Raw genomic sequence first — 19589 nt, forward strand, 5'->3', positions numbered from 1 at the left:
CAGGTGAGAATCATTAACATAATGGAATCAAAGACTTTACACAATGCTCATACCAGTGCTTTCAATCAAACAACAACTCGCATTTACAGAGCCACCCATCAGTTTTAGTGCTAGAAGTCAGTTTTATGATATTTTTTCCAAGCTGGCATGCAAGCTGAATTTTTATGGGAGAGTTCTGCATGCGTGGAAATGTTGACGTCAGATTTGCACTCACAGCAGTTATTTCTTTATCTATTGATTGAGTTCATTTTCTTTACAACAGCACAGCTGTTATTTTGTGTTTCCAAAGATTATTTGTACTTTCAATGCTGGGTCAAACTTTTCTCAAAAACTGCTGTACTTTCAACTAAAACATTGCTGTGCCAAAGCTACGGATGCTTTGGATTCAGAGTTGCTTGTATCTGATCCATAAACATCATCGCATCCACACTTGACCTTAGCTAAGAGGTTTGCACTGAACACCAACAACAGAAAAGCATTTATTTCTCTCTGCAGTATATTTCAAAAAGCTTTAATTTCATTTGTTATATTGCTTTGACATAAATATTTGCCAATATTTGCCCACTTTGGTTCCCCGGCTAGACACCATGGAAATGTATGCTTCCCTTCTTAGCAGTGGCACTGCCATTTTTAGGGCTGCAAAATGTATTCCAGTGAATTGAAACGTATGCTTCCCAGAATGCACTGTAAATACCAATGAAAATCAGCTTCATTCAGTTTGCTACTTGTTGTATTTATATATTGTGTTTTTATGTCTATATAAGCAACAGAAAAAAAGTTTAAATGTAGAAATATGAAGACGCAAACTTACCTTTTTTGTCTTTAAATAACTTTAAAATCTTACCCCATCAGTGTCCCAATGTTTACTAAATAGAACTGCAACATAATGAAATAAGAAGTGGACTGAAACACAGCCAGAGTGAGGCAGCTGGATGACAGATGCAGAGCATGAAACGTTAAAAAATCCACTTTTAACTCATAACGAGAGGCGTGGTGGAAGAACCCAATTGCAGGCAGCGTTGGTGATGAAGGGGTTAACAAGACTTTAATATATACACAAAACAGAAAACAAACACCCACGATGGGGTAACAAAACAAGAACAGGGGACACGATAAACTGATAAGAACTAAACACACTTGACAGGAACACTAACTACAAAATACCAGGACTAAACAGAATATACATAAAGACTATAATAAACTTAAGTATCTTTTCTGGACTGAAACACAGCCAGAGTGAGGCAGCTGGATGACAGATGCAGAGCATGAAACGTTAAAAAAGAATTGAAAGAAAAGGCTTATTTCAGCGTGTCAGTCAGAGTAGTAATACTCTTATATGTCACAGCTAGATATAGAAAATGCCACAATTCTGACCTTAAACCTTTGCCCTCTTATCTCTGCTAGAAAATTGCACATTTAACTTTTGTTCACCACTTCAAATGTACACACACCAACAAAAAGTCAGACTTGACCTCTGGCATCTTCACAACCTCAGAATTATTTAACCTCACCAGACACACACAGGAAATGAGACTAGATTAAGTCAAGGCCTGTGGCATGTAAAGCACACACACAGGTACACATACATCATTAAAAGGCTGAATATACAGTACGCTTAAGCTCAAACAGATCAACGACTCATGAAATAAAGGAGTGCAGGTCCCTGTGCACCCCAAGAGAATCAGAACACAAACTGAAGTTAGTTTCAACGTTTTGAGGCTTTATTAGAGTTTAATCCCAGACAGGAGACATCTCAAGGTTCAGCCTTTGCATCAGCTTTCCCGATGTACAGTGGTTAGAGGGTAAACAGGATTGCCCTGGAAACCACAAAGGAAAATCTTTTCCTGTATTTTTTCTCAGCCTTTTGTAGTCATTGTGCAAAGTTCTCACTCTCGATATCAGAGAGCTGTTCATACCCTGTATGGCCTGCTTTGAGAGGTCACTCATTGCATATTGTACAACTCTATGTAAGTTTTAGGGGGTGAGAGGAACTTTCACACTATACTAGAAACTATGAATGTCTCTTGGTATTTGTGTGTTAATGTGTATTTGGCAGCGGTGTGTGCTTTAGTTGTTATTCATGGCCTCTCAGCCAGCTCAGGTGTGTATGTGAATAAAACGACACACTGGCTCTGTGTTTTTCCCAAGGGTCTCTTTTCTCTCTCTCTCTCTCTCTGATGAAATGAAAGTGAATGGGGTCAAGCGCCAAAATTATTTAAACATCATTATTTTTGCATCCTGCTTGGCGGGCAATTTACAGTTATTATGCAGGCAATCAAATGTCCACTGGCATCTTACATATGTTTTTTTAGTCATGTTCTCTTGTTTCCATTGACCCCTTGAAAAATGTGCGATGCTTTTACCAGTCAACGAAGGAAATAAACAAAAAAGAAAAATAACCAGGAGAGTCAAAGGATTTCTACACAGACGGACAGGTCACTTGTGTGTTTTCCACGCCGGGAGCTGTTTCGCTTTGAGAGAAGGTTTAGTAAACCGTATGGCTCTGATAAAGCATCGAATTGCAATGAGAACTGGTCTAACATATGCTTTGTGCTGTAGAGAGCATACACTGCTCTCCTGGTGTCAATAACTGAGCATTTAAGTGTTGCAAACCATTCAACAATACCATTATAGACTTGGCTGAAACACGACAGCGGGCGGATTGAATACGTGATGGCCAGAATTGTTTTTTGTGGAACATAATTGTAAGCTGTATTCAGCTACATGCTTTAGTGATTTTCCTCAACTGTGACAAAGTTTAAATAGTCTAAACTGGACAGCTGTTTGTTTAATAGTGGAGCCACATATTTGTACCGTGAATTTAACCAATGTTTCTAATGCTATCCCAGCGGCTCATAGAAACTCTCACCTCACCTGTTCTCTAAAAACATCCCTGAGTAAATAATCACCTGTTACCTGCTCATTTGTGGGACAAGCTCAGTTTTCATAGATATTTTCATAATGCAAACCTAAAAATTGTTGGTGAGATTTTTTACTTTAATATTCTTATGTATCGGGTGACCAGAACTAAGAATGCATTTATTTAACTTTGGTAATGTTTACATTTATAAATGTACTATTGTTCATTTATTAATGTTTAAATCTTCAACATTACAAATTTATTTTATAGTAAGTAGAGGGATGTGAAGTCACCCAAAAGCAATATGAAAAGAATACATAATGTGAAAATGTGAAAGAGAATACAAAAATGCATGAACGTTGTGAAAAGAACCCAACTGATCCTGAAACACCCTTAAAACAGTGTTGTTTAAACAACTTCTTTGCAGTGCTTAACACAAAAAATATTTTTATTTGGAATTTAGGAGAAATATTGTCTCTAGTTCACGCTTTCCTATAAATAGTAAATTCAGAAAAACTGAAAAAATGTTTGGAGTGGTCTCTTAGTTTTTCCTAATGGCTCTGTTAATGAATATAATATTAATGAGTACATCTAAAATGTTACTCAATTGCTAATGCAGTTTGTTGAAAATAATAATAATAATACATGTTTTATTTTTCCAAGCCCCTTTTTCATTTTATAGTCATCACATAGACAACTACTCATACATCCACTTTTAACTCATAACCTCCATGTGTTTGCAATATTAAAAACAATGTGTTTATAACTATATGCTCTCTGCACCCCCTTTTGCAGAGGCCAAGATCAACCTTTGCGACACCCAACGGATGAGTGCTTTTATTGTGTTTCCCTATAAAAATGAAAGTGCTGACAGCCATTTAAAAACATGGTTCTTGTTGTTCAAGATACGCTGGAGAGCCGTCCGGAGATTCGCAATTCTAATATTTATCCTCCAGCCAGTTTTAGAATCAGCAGACTGAATTAAATAGTATCTCTCCTCTTTGAATAAGGAAGACATGGACAAAAATAGGAGTTCTTAAAAAATAAACCTCTCCAAGACAGAACTCCTGGTTATAATGGCCCACCCATCAATTGAACACCACCTTACCATTCAGCTCGGATCCTCAACTATAACACCCACCAAGTCTGTGAGGAACCTGGGGGTGAAATTCACCTCTAACATTGCTGCAACCACTCGAACTTGCAGACATGTGCTTTACAACATCTGGGAAATCAGGCCATTCCTGTCGGTGCATGCCTCTCAGCTGCTAATCCAAGCTCTGGTCATATCAAAACTGGACTACTGAATTTCCAACCAATACAGTCAAGCCCTTGCAAATGATCCACAATGCAGCTGTATGTCCTCTTTTCAATCAACCTACAAGAACCCATGTTCTGGTCACTGGCAACCAGTTGCTGCTCGCATAAAGTTTAAATCGCTGACACTGATCTTAGAAAAATAACGGCACTGCTAACTCACTCACTGCTACAGGTCTACATCCTCTCCCTTCATCTTCGGTCTGAAAATGAGCGACGCCTGGATGTTCAATCAAAGCAAGACACCAAATGGCTTGCAAAAACCTTTACTCATTTGGTTTCCCTGTGGTGGAATGAACTGCAGGCCTCCACCAGAAATGCAGCATCCTTCACAACTTTCAAAAAACAGCTCAAAACATACCTGTTCCTCATTTATTTGTCTAACCAATAACTGTCTATGTCTAGTGTCCAAAAAAAGACAATCTTGTGGTTCATACTCTCCCTTGCTTATTCCAGCTTTAATGCTCAAACTAGCATGGCCTTGTAAACTAACGGTAATGTTTAGCGTGTTGACAAAATATTTATATGCTCTCCTATTTGTAAGTCATTTTGGATAAAAGCGTCTGCCAAAGAAATAAATGTGAATGTCCCCAATAGCACTCCATATGGACACAAAGGCATCCTCCAATTTCCAACATGGCCTCAAAAGCTGAAGTTGTTAAGGTCCAAAACTTATTCAAGCAAGATTCAGTACTTCAGACTTCACTAAACTTTCTCATTGTGGAATGGATGTGGTTTTAGAGCTCCCCGCAGTTTCAGAATATCTGGGGATGTTGTTAGTTTGCTACACCAGCCCGGCTGTCATGGGTTTGCTGACTGTAACTTCACCTGTGGGAGAGAAATACCAATCTGAGAAACTTTCTCAGAGAAAAACAGCATTGTTCACACAGACAGAGAGAGTGCTCCTCTTTCATCTTGTATTTACGCTGTGTACACAAAATATCTCTTGTGTCAGAGCTGTTATGATACACTCTATTTGATTTAAGTTCTCCTGAATCCACGTATGAGCAGTTTAATGTTTTCATTCAGCAATTTCCCAGTAAATAGCATTTTAATAAATCTCGCAAGGATCAGCTGTTGTGAAGTCATAAAGGTTTTCCTCGGGGGAATAAATCATCTGTTAGTATCACTGAGCTCCTGCAAAGTCAAAGAAGGATAGTTCAAATTGAGAGTTTGTTGTTTCAGTATTACCTGAGGAATCTCACAAACATTTTCACAGTTTACACCAAACAATCAGTGACCCTGATAACTGCCCAAGTTTTTCTTTTTTATGAGAGACAGAAAACAGTGAACCAGTAAACTTTTTAAAATAATTTTAGGTATACAGCAGAATGACATGAAGTCACCCAACAGCAATGTGAAAGACTAAGAGAAGGCAAAACATCAGGGTTATTCCATGACACATTCATTCAGAAAGTCCGTAAACACAGATTCAGAGCAAACTTTGAATGAATGCATGTTGGTTTTAACCTCTCTACCTTTTCTCTCTCTGCCTTTGGCCCAAAAGTGGATGTTCTTAAAAGAATATTTGTCGGAGAAAATAAATGCTAAGCTCAAAAACACAAACTTTGAGGCACTTCATGGGTGTCAAAGAACTTCTCCATGGCCACTGAGAAAAAGGGCCAAAGACCTCAATAAAAATACATATTCGAGTTGGTGGTGTGCATGAGGTATTTATAAAACATTTTCACATACTCAGACTTTTCAAGTTTACGGCAATTTTTCATTGTAGCTGTTCACCAGAGAGTTGGTCTGTCAATGCTTTTGGCATAAAGCAGCCATTTCCATTTCTGCAATGTTTTAATGTTTTAAAAGACAAAGACAGTGATTATATTTAATCTATATTGCAGTGCCTTACACCAACTTAATATCATATAGGCTTATGTTGCTCAATGCCTGTTAATACACGGCTCTAGGTATGCACACTTCGTAATGAAAATGATTATTAAAAACTTTAAACAGTTAGCCTCAGGTGGCTGTATTTCAAAATGTAACAGCTAAACCCTGCAGCTGTTCTTATTCTTTGAATTCAGAAGGTTAATTGTTCCCTTTGGAGCTCTCTCCTTAAAGAGATAGTTCACTCAAAAATGACAATTCTGTCATCATTTACTCAACTTTGAGTTGTTCCAAATCTGCATAAATATATTTGTTCTGATGAACACAGAAAGATATTTGGAAGAATGCTTACAACCAGACAGATTTTGCCCCCATTGACTCCCATAATAGGGAAAAATACAATGGTACTAAAAAGTTCCCCTGAACTGTTTGCTGTCCTACATTCTTAAAAATGTCTTATTTTCCACATAAATTTATACAGATTTTCTCAAAAGGTGAGTAAATGATGACAGAATGTTCATTTTTGGGTGAAGTATCCCTTCAAAGAGATTTAAGAGTCCATTTGTAAAAGCTTTGCACAAACCATGTTTGCGTCTTCATTCCTTAACTCTGTAAACAACCGTCACAAGCGATTATACAGATAAAAGGGCTCATATTAATAAACGCTCGATTCTCATTCGCTCTTTGCTTTGGCATGAACTCAGCACAGCATTTCCTGTGTTTTTGCTTCCCTTTTCAATTCCTGCCCAATGCAATCCCCTCGGCTTTCTTTGTTTTTATTTATTTATTTCTCTTTTGTTCTTCACTTCTCTCTGCATCATGAAGCTTTTAAAATATTAATTATTTTTTCAACAAAAGACATTTGGGAAGCTGGGATTGATTCCATTGCAATAGCTCATGTGTTGAGATAAAACATCCTGTGTCTAGACGTGTAAATGCTGTGCACTTTCTGTAAAAAATTATATTTGTCATTGCTTGTTTTGCTTTTTAGAAGTTCATTGAACTTAAGAAATTGTATTTTAATAACATAACTTTTTGCTGTGCATGACATATTGGGCCTGCTATACAGAACAGGAATAAAAAATAAATTCACAATTATTTTACACTTTTGTAAAGACTCTGTAGTACTTTATTGTCTTTTTGCTAAATAAAACACAGCCAAAAGTGTGTAGGCGCCCAAACATCACACACAAATATGTTTGTAAAGCATTTTATATTTGAAACCACATGACTTTACATGGAGTTGGGCTCCTTTATTGCTACAACATTTTCCACCTTCTGGGAAAGCTTTCTAGTAGAGGCTGAAATGGGGTCATGATTGGGGTCCGGCTGACAGGGGGTTCAGACAGGGTAGGCTTTGTGCAGCCCAGTAAAGTTCCTCCACACTTAGTGATCCATTTCTCTATGGACCTTGCAGCACTGTAAAACCTGCTGATGGATACTTTATACATAGGAAGAGCTGAACCTGTCCATATACCTCTCTTGGGTCCATGGATTTCTGAGCCCTTTTGAAAGGTTGTAGCTACACCTGTTTTATTCAGAACATCTGTTAAATAATTCTGATTCAAACCCCAGGCTAACTCAGTTCTAGATGGAGCAAATGGATCGCACCTTTTTTAGACTTTAATGGAATTGCAATTCCAATCACAACCAGAAATGTTCATTGTAATTCTGTGTTGCTGATTTCAGCTGCTGTACCTATCCATGAGGCAACCATTTAAAAACATTCTGCTGTTGGATAATGTTTCACTCCAAGAGATTTAATTGTTCAGTTTAATGGGTGTGTTAAACTGTGCAGATTAACATTGTGGATTTGTTGGAATGTGTGTGTTTATTGCATTTATTTGCTTTTGTTGCCTGTAGTAAATGGTTTTGTCTAAAATTTCAATTAAAAACGGAAATAGCTTTTCAACATCAACGGGGTAATTTAAAAGCCAATTGAAAGGTGCACTTATAGTAACTTTTTGCTTATGCTGCACTGACCAATAAGGCATTTTTCTTCGATTTACATACATTTACTTATGCCATTTTAGAAATGCGCACGGTCAACAATAAGGAATTAATTCCACATAAAAATTGGTCCAATAGCTGGGGGTTTAATAAGATATTGCACATACAATTCGGGTGGTCATGTGATCTCACTATATAGAGGTGACCCTCTGTATGTAAAACAAACCAGATTTTGTGACTGATAGCACTAGGTGCGAATATGGTAAATATATAGTTTTTGGCGTAGGCCCTCTCCATAGCTCGCATCCAGAGGGTCAATAATTCCTGCACTTCCTGCCTGAAGATGAAGGCAGGGGCGCAGCCAACCCCCCTGGGGTTATTGGACACGGACCATCCTGGTGTTGGTGGAGAGGATTTGGGGTGAATGGCTGCTGCTTTAACTGCAAACGTAAACAGAGGGTAAGTGGCGATCTTATATATTCCAGTGTTAGATGGTGATTGGTTAGGTGATGATTGGTTACTTAGGTCTATGCGTAGTGAGTGATGCAAGATTGAGTCTTCCTGGCAGAACTTGCGCTGAAGCTTCCATTTCTCTCATGGTTCCTTCATTGGTTCAATGTTTTAAGTACTGTCGGGTGTCTTCAGGGGCGCAGATGGGATTTTTTAACTTTAGACCAAGCTGTCTGCAAATGATTTCAACTCAGTTAATTATTTTGCGCAATTTGGGCTTTTACTAGTGTTTAAGTACTTTCTTTGCCTAATTTGGGCTAATGGTTTGCACTACAAAGCCATTGAAGGATTCTTATTTGAAATCCCAGGACCCAAATTCCCAAAGTCTTGCAAGTCCTGATGATAAATTCATTGATTTATCCAAACGTTATTTTTGTGTTACTCACTATTTGCCTCTGTCCACTAACCTAACTGCATAGTCATGGTCTCCACGTATTGCTGTGTTTGCTAAGTGCAAGAGACTAGCAATACAAATAAATAACAAAACTAATCTGCCACATCTGGGAAAAGTCAACAGGCATAGGATACTTACATTGGTTTTTGAAAAAACAAGGTTCTGCAGTCCATTTTTTTCAGTCCAGAAATATCACCAGCTCAGTCATATACGATGGCAATTGATGGGTTGGTTACTGCTTCTACAACCACAATTGAGGCAGCTAACAACTCCTCATAGGACCCCGGAGGCGGGGTCAGGAGTCGTAGTAGGCTAGCAGCAGCACACAGAGAGCACAGAGGATGTAAATGTTGGTGGCCGAACCTGATTAATCCACAGTTTTACCAATGTTTTTCGCCTTTCGTTGGGAAAGTGAGGGTAACGGATCGGGTCACTATGAATCTGAGGGGGTCATGTCCCCAGTGCCATCTGTGTGCCTGGGTGTCTTGTTAGTCACTGGTCCATCAGTACCCGAGTGTTTCACATTGTTTCTTGTAGATATTGAATGTGACTCGTGTGTTGTTCAGCTCGCGTTCACATCTCACATTCATTTCTTACGTTCACTGTTTGGAATAAAGATCTTGCCTTCTCTTCATGTCTTATGGATTGTAAAAAAGTTGCATGTACATATTTTATATTTACTATATATTGTATGCCAAATAATTCCTTAGAGTGTCCTGAGCTACAATACAGCAACCATTAAAGAAATGAAATTTTACTCTTGGTTGGATTTATTAAGCTGTTTTTCTTAAACACACACATTTATAGTCCAAACTTACTGTATTTATGCATTCCGTCAGGTCACAAATGTAACCACCCTAATGTGTAAACGCTACAAGCTTCCAGTAGTTGCTGCGGTTTTTATCTCTGATCTACACCCTCACGGGGCGCAGGGCCACAGGCCTGATAAGACAGTCTATTGCTGCTTTTCTATCCCAGAATCCTCCAGCCCAATGCCACTCCCAGCTATTAATCTCCTTTCTCTGTTTTGTTTATTGTGGCCCGTAAGTCAGCGCACTGCTTGACAGGGTCATCCCTCTCCTTCTACGAGATAAAACTTTTACAGGGCTACAAAGATAACAAACTGCAGCTACTGCTTTGGGTGGACAGAGAGAGAGAGAGAGAGAGAGAGAGAGAGAGAGAGAGAGAGAGAGAGAGAGAGAGAGAGAGAGAGAGAGAGAGAGAGAGAGAGAGAGAGAGAGAGAGAGAGAGAGAGAGAGAGAGAAAAGGATGAATAGCATCTTGTAAATTTGGCATCTCTGCTCTCTCCTCTCTGAGTTTCATGCTTAATATGTTTTGTAGTTATGTTGTATAAGATGCTACAGAGGCTTAATGATATTCTTTCCCACAAAATATGTGGAAGCATACATGAACAGGTGTAAATTATGGTCAAACACATCTGTTATGCCTCTCTGCCTCAATGTTCTCACATCGGTATGGTGTATTAACATTGCAGCAAAAAAATTATGGTTTTGGGTTGTTTTGAAATCAGACATTCGGGGGTGATTATCTTATTCATGGCCCAATAAAAGCCTCGGCCTCCCAACTCATCCTGTTTCCATCTGCTAGGATGTCAGCTAATATCTACAGCTCTGTGCTGAAGTAAAACTGAAGCTGAATAAATGCCAATAAAACTGGTTTAGCCCCCGAAACACACACGCATTCGCATAAACTCTAAATGCGCACCCTCGAGGCAAAGCACAATAACAACAGCCAAGCCTGTGTTATAATTAAAGCTCATTATCATAAATGCACTGTTAGTAGGTTTGTTGGAGGAGATTTTGGGAGTTTGTTCAGACTCTCTTCACTTTCTGTATCCACCAAGTTTTATCAGATAAGTCAGCGGTTAAACACTCTTTAAACTGCCTAAATATTTAATTCACACAAACCGAAGAAACACTTCATACTTCATGAGAAAACCTTCTACAGGATTTAAGTGTCAACGCGCTGTATGTTTCACTCAAAATTCAGGGATTCAAGGGATAGTTCATCTCAAAGTAAAAAGCCTTTCATTATTTATTCACCCTGAAATTTGAATCACATTCTTCTGCGAAACACAAATGAAGAATCAAACAACTTTGGTCCCCGTTTCTCAAAATATATTTTGTGTTTCGCTGAAAAATAATAGCGGTTTGCAATGGCATGAGGGTGAGTAAATGATGCAAGAATTTTCAGTTTTGGGTGAACTATCACTTTAAGAGTCAAAGCTTCAGAGTTTGTATTGATCTTATCTCTGTTCTTTAAAACACATTTTTATATATTTAATATAGCCTACAGTTTATGATATACAGACAAAATTGGAAGACCATTCCAAATGTACATGTCTAGATGTATTGTTGCCATTCCAGTCCAGTGTTTGTTGAATTTTAACAAAATTTTAACATCAAACAACTGTCATCCAACAACAATGTTAGAGACACATTAAAAATGATAAAAATAGAGGTATCATTTTGTTTTACTTTTGCTAATAAAGGTACAAATACAACTAATACATCTTTATTCCTTTGGAAATTCAATGGGAGCACAATTTGAAGTGAACAACTCCATTGAGCAGATGTCTCAATTCTTTCTTCATTAATCTCACTGTCGAGATAAGCAACTGTGAGATTTAAAAAAGTCTCATTTGTGAATTTAGAGAACACCCAAATGTATACAAAACAGCGCCCTCAGACATTTAGTTCTGTATTTGTTGTAAACTACATAATCAAATCAATGGAGTGAAATGAATGTGTACAAGGATTCGGAGTAGGGGTCATGTGAACTCACCTGTAGCAGAGACTGGAGGAATGAATTGACCTGAATGATTTAGCCAGACAGTGTATATATTTCTGTTCTCTGTGGCAGTGGTTGTGTCTATTTGCTAAAGTGTCTCCCACTGCACACATGGACATCACAGGTCACACTCGCTGTGACAACAACATATCACAATTCAGGAACAGTTTCTCTCTCTCTCTATCTCTCTTTCTCTCTCCCTCTCTCCCCTGACTACCACCTTGGATTTTTATTCACATATTAACCTGCTTATGTTAGTTTTCAGCAGGCTGTTAAGTAGTTCATTTCAATTTCAGTTAGTTTGTCTTTTTGTTGCGGTATCATTCAACGCCTGTGCTAGGTATTCCACGATGGCCAATCGATCGGACCAGGGAAATCATATTTCCCCCTCTCCACTTTCCTTTAGCAAATTAAATTTGCTCCTAACTGTCCCACTGCAGTTAATTAGCTGCCTGTGGTAGCAAATTGCAAATTTACATTTTTATAGTTTTTCAAGTTAATTAGCTTGCTCGCTCAGCCAGACATTTCCTGTTTATGTGTCTTCTGTTGTGTACCGTCTGTTTCGAAACTATTCTGACATAGCGATGTCTCTTGGTGACAAACCTGCGACAAACCCTCAATATTGCCTCATTTTCTCAAAGTGATAACATAAGTGATATATTAACATAAAACAACGCTTCATTAGAACATCGTTTAAAATAACTCACATTAGTCAAACCCATTTATTCATCCTCGGTTTCTTTCTGTTCTATATTTTGCTGTGATGGATTGGCCAGGTGACTTGTTGTATTGAAGTCAGGTGGTTCTGTTGATTCGTTGCATAAAGTTAAGACAGACGCTTGTCGGTTGCATTCATCCACTCTTATAAACAACTTTTAATTTGGGTAAACTCTTTAAAGGAATAACAATAGGACATGCAAACTGTCCCATACAGCGGATGCAAATTCATAAATTTATCCTTTATTGTATTATCATTTTCAGAATAACAAAGTAATTGTTATCATTGCACTGGGTCATCCCTGCATTTCTGATTGAGAGCGGATGCACAGACAGTCACATGAGTTTGGGGAATTACGCTACACAACATCATGTCAGTTAGCACTGGAAAGCTCAATGCATCTGTCTGTCATACACGTCTCTTGTGCTCTCTCATGGGCCTCGCTGTGGAGGAGAAGTGGGGGGGTCTGTCTGTCCAACTTCTGTTCCCCTCATCTCCCCTCTCTTAATTAGCGCTATTCACAAGCCAGCTGTTTATAATTAAATTTATACGCAATGGTGAATAGCCAGATAAAGGGAACAGATAGATCGATGTGTTCTAGATAAAACACAAGAAAATGACAAATATTAGAGAGGGGAGCCTAAGGTGAGCCTCACCTTGTTGTTGTTGTTGTTAAGCTTGGTTATATTCCATTTATTTGATTCTTCCTCCCCCAATTTTTCTTTGCAGTGTTTCCGTAAGGTCCCTTTCCTCCTGTATAGGGTTGTGATTCCTCGGTGTGTAAACAGTTGTGAAATTTGCCATTTTATATGCAGTGCAAAAAAAACAATGTGAAAGAATTGTATTACTACACGGAGATAATACGCCTAATTAAAGAAGACAATAAAATAAGCAAATCAGTAAGTAAAAGAGGCTTTTGGGTTGAGGCCTTTACAGAATCAAACGGGTCTGAATAACAAAGACACAAGGCACACTATCATCTTGTATGTTTTATTACTTATGCTACAGAATTTTCCCTTTTCTCAGAAAAACATAATTTTGAATGAGGCCAAAGCAGTTCAACTGAAAGGAGTTACCCCAGAGGAGCATTTATATTTATGAGCAGAATACATTGTGAAGACACAGACAAAAAATTGGGTGAATTTTCTCATTGTTATCTATCTTATTGTTTACTTGGTTTTGCTAAATGCTTAATCTATAAATGTTTGGTAACCATTCAGTCAAAGGTTCCTTAAAGGACCATCTCTTTTTGACCGTTTCATAATATGAAGAACTGTTTTTCACCGCAAAGAACCTTTTGTGAAACAGAAAGGTTCTTCAGATGTTTAAGGTTTATTCTATGGCATTCTGAGGATTATTCAAAAAATACATATTCTATGGCATCAAAGAACCGTTTGAAGCACCATTATTTTTAAGAGTGCACTTCATCAACATTATTTAAATACACTATATAATTTCGACTTAAAACGGTAGTTGGCAAAAACCTTAAATTTTTTTGATTAAATCAAAGAATGTGAGAGAAGAATGTGATGATTAAAGTCATTATTTTGCTGTGATTGGTAGACACGATATGAGGCACTTCTGTTTCGCTGTCCATGGTGCTACAATGACAGGGCCCAAAGGCTCATCCTCGCTGAGAAGGGAATTAATCAAGTCTACGTTGTTTTAACACCCGATTCACTGAAATAATTATGCAAATCAGGCAATGGCGCTAATACCAAAACATTCAGCGCTGAACGCAATTTGCATGCCGCAATTCTCCATCTTCCAGGGCAGGACTATTGTGATCTGGCACATATTACTGCAACATACAACATATCCACCGCTGCTACCCAGCCACCTGAATTCGCTCTTTAAAAAGCAAAGTGAAAGTGCATCAGGGTTACAACACTTTCTCCCATCTTAGTCTCTGATAGTTCAGTTTACTGCTAAAACATGTAAACAAATATTTCTCTCAAATAAAGTTGTTTACCGCCTGCTTTCCATGCGTGTTAATGGCGTAGCCTTAAAAGAGCCAGTTTTGTGAAACGGGCAATCTATACTAAGCCTAATTTACATAGAAACGAGGTGTGTTTGTGCAAAAATTAAGTCGACTTAATTGACATGCTCACAGTGGAGCACTATTTTAGCGCTTGATTTATCTGCATTTAGACTATTAAGTAAGACGCAGCCTAATCATATTGCATCTGCACTGATAGCATAACATTTAATGGGCTGAATACAACAAATCCTCTCACACATCAATTTTCTTGTTCTACTGAGTAAATAATAAAGCGCTAAATAATGCACAGTGCACTGTTTATGCACTGTTGAAAGAAGACTGCCAACAATCAGTGTTCAGTGAATGTGTCTTGTCCTGCTGCACAATAAACTGATCATCTATGTAGTTTGTTCTGAATGAATACAATTATTCTAAAATGTGCTAAATAACTGAAAGAATAAGTCATTTAAAGAATACCATTACACACAAAATGCATATGAGCAAATTAGTTTGTCATTCTCATAGATAAAAATACTTTCAGACTCCATGAGCAATATGAGGCAGGCAGATGGAAAAACAGACATAACTTGAAACTTTACAAACATTGCTGAATTTTATTGAAAAAAGTGCCTGCGTGTCGGCAGAATTATGATAATAGGCTATACATCTGTGTCGACTGTGTTTATAATCTGCATGACTCCCGACACCAACACTTGATTTTTATAACCAACACTAAAAAAATATTCCGTAAAATCAACAGTAGCTTGCTGTCAACAAATAGCCAGCAAGCTTCTGTATTTTGAAACACAGAAATATTATCGTAAAACTAACAACAGTTAATAAAACGTACTGTATAATAATTATATATACTGTAATTGTAAATATAGTACTTTTTAAAGTACAGCAGTTGATTTTAATGTTGTATATTAAAATGAACTGCGTTTTACTGTACCGTAATAAAAAAGATCTATTTCCTAATATAACAGAATATATTGAGGGTTTTCTGTAAAAAAATATTTTATACAGTGATGATACTATTTTTCAATGCCCTACTTCATCAAGACTACAAATAAATTTAAAAGCTTTATTAAATGGGACTCAATAACTCATGGCAGGGTAAATGCAGATCCTACATTTTGGATAGGTCGACCTACAAAACAAAAACACAGAACATTTGTTGGGGTACAGTTTGTCTCAATGTGATTCATTTAAAAGCTTTAATTTAGTTTCTGGAAAAAGATCTCAAACAGACTACAGACAAAAACTAAGAATTTAGCGAAACAAGGCTACAACATTTTCAACACAACAATCGATTTCGAACAGCAATAAAGCTATGAGGCATTGGGTAAATGTGTAACTTAACTAACGCACCACAAACTTTTGTTCACTGACAAAAACATGTTTATTCCAAACATCCAAATACTAACCTGATACATTAATACTAATCAAAATGTTCCAGTTCCCTGTTTATACAAGCAATAAAATACAATGCCTTATGATGAATTAGATTTCACCAAAATTGTCAGCATACTGTGCACAGTGTGATCCTCATTAGGGTAACACATGACACTGTTTGAAGTGAAGGTCAGTGAGGTGAGATTCTGTAGAAACAGGCTCCTCCACTCCTCACACATATTGGGTATTGACCAACAAATAACGTTTTCAGAGAATAGGAAATTAAACTAAAGAAAAAATTCCATCTAAAAGGCTAATGTGCAAGGCCTGTTGTTGACTGGGCTGACTTATTTTAGACTGTCGGAGTGTCAATACCCATAACTACCAAACTAATGAATGCAACCTTGACTAGAGTGAACACACACACACACACACACACACTTTACAAAAAACCTCAAATAGAGAGAAGAACCGTTTCTGACCACATGATTCCATAATGAACCTGAAACCTTCGAAGAAACGTTCTTTTCACAACAGGTCCAGGTTTTTTAGACTATGAAAAGGTAAGAAAGAAATAGTTCTTAGACAACTTTGAAAGACGTAAGCAACAGGTGCAACGCTGGTCCAGAAGAACTTCTTGTTTCATTTGTTTTAACACTGTGTCTACACCGGATGCGACCGGTGTGATGCGACACGACAAAAGACATTAGAAACGCATTAGAACCCATTATAATTCAACATTTTGTGCACGCGGCACAACATAACAAACCCATTAGGAACAAGCAGGTTGTTATGTCGCATCCCGCCTGTCGCGTCCGGTTTACAGTTTGCAGAGTGATCTGTAGATGCCTTTACTGTTAGTAAACATTGTGACACATTTTTGTGGGCGGAGCTTAGGCTGAGGCAGAAAGCACGTCTTGTTTGCTTGCTTCATGACAATGACTAGAAAAAAATCTGATAACATTTTAAGATGTTACTGACTGTCTAGGACCGCGATTGTTTTTGAAAAAGTTTACTTTAACATACGCGCTCACTCAATGGATCCAGGGACGAACTGACTGGATTACCTCCAGTTAAATGGCCAGACATCTACACCTTGAAAAAGGCGTGTTGCCGAAACGTCGGTCTAATAAAAAGCTCGCACAAGTGAATGTGCGGTCGGTTCTTCTACAAGCGTGTATAGTAAAGATAAACTGAGAGCGTATAGCTCGGTTACTAACAGTGGCAAACGTTAGCAAATGCATTTGCTTGAACACAAACCTGACACATAACATGAGCCTTCCAACTGTTCCCTCTCCCAAATGCACTTGTGACAACTAAAGAAAAAGAGATCACAAACAGTTTCATTTATGTTTAGTTCATGGCCAATAGTGAACTGCTATTTGCAGATCTAAAAAAATTTGCCAGCATACACCATGCATTCTAAAGTTAACGCTATGTGAAAAATAACCGTGTTCCACAGTTCCTGATCTGGGCACACGTGAGATATTGGTAGACACAAATCATAATGAAGTGAAACGTGAGCATTTTCTATTATCGTTTCTGTTCAGTCCGCTCATTTTGTAGCGTTTAACTACAGCTGTCATCAGTGATTTTGTTTAGCAATGGCAGCAGGTATGTGTTAAAATATAAAATTGGAGACTATATTCTGTCAATTGTGGCACTAAACAACACAACAAGATGATATTTTAACATCCTTATGTAGCCCAATCTGTGCTGGTTTGTTTTGGCCGCTTGCAGTTTTTCCTTTGTTTTGCCTCCAGCTAGTGCCATGACGTAATCGTGACGCTGTCCGTAAAGGGTTCTGTAAGAACCTTTAAGAAAATGGAATTGGTCTTTGGGGAAGCGGAAAATCTGATCACAGACAGAATGACCGAACAAAAAACAATTAGTGCATTTCAGTAGTGCATATTGATCTGCACAGGTGAACTAAACCGCTGACCACCCACTGCTGGGTGGCTGCAAAACTAGAGTGGCCCCCCCAGGCTATGGAAGCGTTTATAAATTCATTGGACTTCAGACCATCTCCCAGCACAAACAGAGCCAGACCCATGAGCTGAGCTTATGGGCCCATTAACTCCTCTGCAGTTCCATGTTTATCGAAATACTGGCAGCGCGGAATGGTCCCCGCGGACAATACGGCAGCATAAATCCACTTTCAAAATCCTCTGCGATGTTTTACAGCTCATTCTCATACACTAAATGGCTCTCAAATGGGTGTGCGATTGTTACTGGCATGTCTGATAAAAACGGCTTAACAATGCTTAGGTGGAACCTGTATCGAGCAAGGCATCCATATTCACCGTGTTTAAGAGCACGTGCGAGTATCTGGCAGTGTTTGTCTCTACACATCTCGGTCGTGATTTAATCTCTAAGGGAACATGCCCTCAATCTCATATCAAACATGGACGCCCCTCTTGCGCATTTAAATTACTTACGACGACAGCTCGAAATCCTCATTTCCTGTCAGTTATCACAATACGCAAAAACACACATCACTGCAATGACACAGATTGAGCTCTCCTGGAAGGTTGAAGTGCTAATGGGGGTGAGTTATTTGAGTCTGATGTGTGTGTATGCGGGTGTCAGGAGGATTTATACATCCTCACTGGATTTTCATTCGGGAGAGAATAATGACACATCAGATATGGGAGTTAATCACAGCTTTTTTCTTTAAATCAACCCTGAGAATTAGACATGCCCCCCCCCCTGTTTCGCTCTCGCTTTATATCTTGCTCCTTCATCCACCAACCTTCCCCATCGCGCACACTTTTTTTTCTGCGTAAATGCCTCATAAATCAGGTTCATATAAAGCAGGCGTCACATCGGGGCAGCTGTTGTCCCCAAGTAACTTAGAAAATTAAAGAAAGAAGCAACACTTTTCCCTAATGAAACCAAGAGATGTCTAGGTCTTAACACGCATTATTCTATAGGGAATTCTTCGAAGCAAGGCAAAGAATGGAGAGCAGACAATATTGAAGTTGTATTATGATATAATTCTATAATTCTATGGGGCGTCAAGCTGGAAGCTGGTGATAAACTCATCAGAGAAGAAATCTTTAGCATACTTTACCCTAAAAGGTTTTAATTTATAACATTATAGAAAATGTTGGAAGACATAACATTTTTTGTTTCTACAGAATGTTTTGTAAATATGTCAGTTGCCGTAGTTGTTAAAAAGGGAAGGGGGAGTGAAATGAGCCATTGGTTGCAATTCGCAACCGCAGCACTCGATGACACTGAAATCACCACATTGCTCCTTTAATTATAAATGTTAGATTAAAAAATTAAACCAGAAGTTATTTTGGACCAGTGTTTACATTTTGCGAAGTGGCCTATTACAAATAAAATCAGTAAGATACCAACTTGGGTTGTTGTGTTCCTATTTTGCTTGCTTTGACCAATCAGACATTTTAACTTTTGTGTAGTAGATTTTGTTTACAGCTGTTCTTTAAGGAACTATACATGATGACATGATAAGGATTATACGTGATTGAAGCTGATTCATCAGTTACAGGATAACATTTTAGGCTTTTACTCAAATGTGTTCCATTAAAGGCATTTGATCAACATCCTTAGGGACTAAGTAACGTCTTTAAATCTCCATTTAATACATGTGCATATTCTTTTGTGTTTGTGTATAAAGAAATTAACCTCACTTATCAAATTGAAATGATGGCTGCAATTTCTTTTCATTCTTTGTAAGTTCAAAAGAATAACGGTCTGATAATGTCTGTAACAAAAAAGTGGAGAGTTCAATTCAGACTTGCATATTAAAATTAAAGCAATTTCATTTGAAATGTTGAATGTCATACAG

The sequence above is a fragment of the Barbatula barbatula genome (genome assembly GCF_947034865.1).
Source record: "Barbatula barbatula genome assembly, chromosome: 6".
Lineage (NCBI taxonomy): Eukaryota > Metazoa > Chordata > Actinopteri > Cypriniformes > Nemacheilidae > Barbatula > Barbatula barbatula.